The sequence below is a fragment of the Girardinichthys multiradiatus genome, chromosome 3 (genome assembly GCF_021462225.1).
Source record: "Girardinichthys multiradiatus isolate DD_20200921_A chromosome 3, DD_fGirMul_XY1, whole genome shotgun sequence".
Classification (NCBI taxonomy): Eukaryota; Metazoa; Chordata; class Actinopteri; order Cyprinodontiformes; family Goodeidae; genus Girardinichthys; species Girardinichthys multiradiatus.
Window position 1 is genome coordinate 14,470,743 of NC_061796.1, and position 3,916 is coordinate 14,474,658.

The following is a 3,916-nucleotide window of genomic DNA, read 5'->3' on the forward strand; positions in this document are numbered from 1 at the left end:
TCATTCGAAAGTCAGCTTTACACATAAAGTTATAGATCTTTTATGGCTATGGTTAAAGTTATAAAGTAATAAAATACTATTTGGCTCTCCCAAAGTCATTGCTTCTCCTATAAGAGGAGTAATAAATACAGTCAAAATTATTCTCAAAGTACTTTGAAGAGTTTTTAAATCCTTAAATTCTTATTCCTCTGGGAAGCATCCGAGGATTACCGACAATAAAAAAAAGAGTTTTAAAGCGAAATCTCGTCTTTCTCTCAAGAACACTGTGCTCTGAAACAGGTACAGCCAGCATTATGGAGCCTCTGTGGAATTGCATGAAAAGACAGAACAGAGCTGTGATAATTCTGCTTGGTTTGTTGGCTCAAACTACAATGTGAAGTTTGAGAGATCTGGTGGCGTTTTCTGCTGTCCGTCTTGTAAACATCAGTCACCATCTGGTGTGAGACGATGTACAGCGAGTGAAAGTGTTGTAGATATAAACAGACAGAAGAAGCTTTTTGGGCCCAAGAGAATCTACAACAACAATAAAGCACAAAGCTCATGGTGGAACAAACACTGTTCTTGTAAACAATGATTTAATGACAGCCTCCCATGCATACCGGCTGGGAACTGGTTATGAATCAGTAGGTCTGGCATACAAAATTTAAGATTAAACCCAATGAAAGACAGTACCTAAAAAACATTTATAGTCACTTATTAGTAGGTAAAGCAGTGAGCATTATTTCAGCTTTGCGTCACCCCACAGTCCAACACAAGCTATTTAGATAAAACATGGTGGAAAATGCAGATTCTTAATGGTAAATGTATTTCGACCAGGGACTAGAGGACCCAAATTTCAGCCAGACACAATGTAAAAAGGTTAAAAGGTTTATTCAGTATGGCAGGATCATCACTCAGGTAACCAACAGTCAGCTTCCACGAACCACTAAGAACAGAGAGGCGAGTTAGTGACTGAATAAAACTCAGAACTTTAATAGAGTTAGATAAAGCCACTAACCTTCTCAGTCTGGGAATGAGGTTCAGAATCCAGAAGAGGAATGATCCAGACAGTTTATGGGGAAGAATCCAACAGTCAGAAGTCGGAATGTTTCTCAGGGGAATAAGCTGAAGCTGTGGCAGGAACGCAGAGAGCTGAGGTTGTCCTCTTGACAATAATTCCAGGCAGACTTGAGACCCAGGCAGGCTCAGGCTGAATAAACCAGTGGCTAGGCCGGGGCGTAAATCTGTGGACAGAAATAGGGTCGAGTTCCAGGGCTAGAGACGTAAGACAAGAGGCAGGGTGAGGCATGAACCAGATGCAGAAAACAGAGTCACAAACCAGGATCCAAACAGTCCAACAAGGGGCAGGCAGGAAGGCAAAATCCGTGAGGCAAGGCAAGGTCAAAGAACGAGATCAGGCAGGAAGGAACACTGGATAACTACTCACCAAATGTTTTAAAAAATCTGGCACCGTCTGCCTGTCAGAGGGCTGTATTTAACTGCACATCCACAGGTGTGTGGCATGAGGTTGATTGCGCTTCAGCGTAGCAGCAGACAGGTGAGTTGATTGCATGAGAGCAGAGCATGCAGACGGGCCAGAAGCATAACAAAATGGTAACATAAATGCTATAAAGCAATAATGTAGATGGACACTTCAAGTTCTAATCTTTATATTTTACATTTGTGTAAATTATTTCATTGCCACTGTTGTGGAATTTTCTTATCAAAGTGGGTAGAATCAATGCATCCTGCAGGATCAACCATTACGAAGGCCTTACGAATATACATATAATGATCATTTTACTAGTGTTACACAGAGAAATAAACTGATGTTTTAAAACTAAAACTAGTAAAGCACAGAGGTAAGCATTTCTCTTTTTACTGTCCTTTTTACTCTCCTTTTACCTCTTTCTTATTTTTACTGCTGTATGACGAAACTGTTTTCTAAAAAGCGGTGGCGCTCTTCTTTAACCTGCATCTGGTTGTACATAAGTCACTGTTGTTGGTTGTTGTTGTTGTTGGTAAATTATTCATGAGTAGCCATTGTATATATAACTATAACTAGCGGAATCACAGGAGACATCAGTGTGAGACATCTCAAAAAACATGCCGCGTTTACTTTTAAATTATAACAAAGACAAGTGGCATCTGTCTGCTGACCGCTAGCTACCATAAATTCCACTCTTTAATGTGTTCAGGTGTACTTTCACTCTAAGTTTCAGGGTTGATGGTCTCATTGACCATCTGTCCTTGCCAAATACCTTTCTCCACCTGCCAATCAAGTCAGCCGTTTGTGGCTTAGAAGTGTACCAATGTCGGGTTGTCTTCAACTCCTTTTTTTGCCTTGATAATTTTGGAAATCTCACAGAAATTGCCACAATCTTAGAGGTATAAGGGAGATTCCTGACACACATTTTATGCAGGTGAATGCTGTTAGTTATACGCCACAACTCTGATTCTGTGATCCTAGCTGCATGTTGTGAAAGTACCGTGGTTTCACTGGTTCGTCTTTTATAATGTAAATGACTAAATAGATCCATAAAGAGATTTTTATTGTTGCATGTTTATCATAGAACAATTATCCTAAAAAGGCTAAGTTGTAAACAGAGCCAATAACATTTGACAAAAATCCCTCATCTGTGCATGTTTCAACATTGTAGAAAAACTCTTTAGTGAGTCTTCAACCAGCAGAGTTGCTCAAGCAGAAATCTCTTATTTGTCTGCCCCATCAAAGCTGCTACCATCTGTCTTCTGGCATTATTTCTGTGGTGCTGGCATATCATTTATTCATATTTACTGGTAAATGTGTAACTGTGGTACCACATCATAATGTTATTAGAGTGATTTTTAGGAAGAATATTAAGAGAAAATTTAGAAAATGTGTTGACAATTTTTTGTTAAAACTTTCTCAGATCAGTCGTCACAATGTGTAACATAGAGCTGTCAGCTACATTGTTCAAGATATTCTTTAGTAAGCATATTTTTACCAACAGTGTGTTGAAGCTGGTGTTAAGTGAAACCATGCTGTGAAACATTATTTTCTTTCCATCTCTTTCTCCTCAATAATCCTCAGAAGTATCAGTTAGTATAAAGCACTCAATAAATCTAGGACTCCGAGTTGTTATAGTATCAAATCATTTAACCAACAGAGAGTAAAGAAAGAGTGAGAGAAAGAGAACCAGGCAGTACAAGTGAAAAAAAGATGATTCTCCAGTTGCTTTGGACTTGTTTACATATCCGGAGGTTTGGGGAAGCTGCCACTTTCATACAGTTGCAGACATATCCAGGTGCTCATGTGCATGATTGCATTTGTAAACACAAAGCTAAAATTGAATATATGCAGATAGATCTTTTGGTTCATTTACACACATTCATGCAGAGAAGGCTTGTTGGTCTTGGCTGCTGCTGTCTGCTGTGCTAAGAGAGGCGATTGGAGCATTGCCTCTGTTGTAGAGAGCACAGAATATTGAAAGTTCATTTGACTTGCACAGCTGTGAGTATGTGCTTATACAGGTCCTTCTCAAAATATTAGCATATTGTGATAAAGTTCATCATTTTCCATCATGTAATGATGAAAATTTAACATTCATATATTTTAGATTCATTGCACACTAACTGAAATATTTCAGGTCTTTCATTGTCTTAATACGGATGATTTTGGCATACAGCTCATGAAAACCCAAAATTCCTATCTCACAAAATTAGCATATTTCATCCGACCAATAAAAGAAAAGTGTTTTTAATACAAAAAACGTCAACCTTCAAATAATCATGTACAGTTATGCACTCAATACCTGGTCGGGAATCCTTTTGCAGAAATGACTGCTTCATGGCGGCGTGGCATGGAGGCAATCAGCCTGTGGCACTGCTGAGGTCTTATGGAGGCCCAGGATGCTTCGATAGCGGCCTTTAGCTCATCCAGAGTGTTGGGTCTTGA

General features: G+C 39.1%; 1 long non-coding RNA gene across 1 annotated transcript; it reads right to left on the bottom strand.

Annotated features, from left to right (window-relative positions):
• Positions 1–851: 851 nt before the first annotated feature.
• Positions 852–1,444, bottom strand: LOC124866277. The gene is made up of 3 exons (XR_007037769.1): positions 1,319–1,444; positions 998–1,223; positions 852–925 (listed from the first exon to the last, which is right to left on the bottom strand). It is a non-coding gene; the product is annotated as an uncharacterized LOC124866277 (long non-coding RNA).
• Between the last annotated feature and the right edge of the window lie 2,472 nt (positions 1,445–3,916).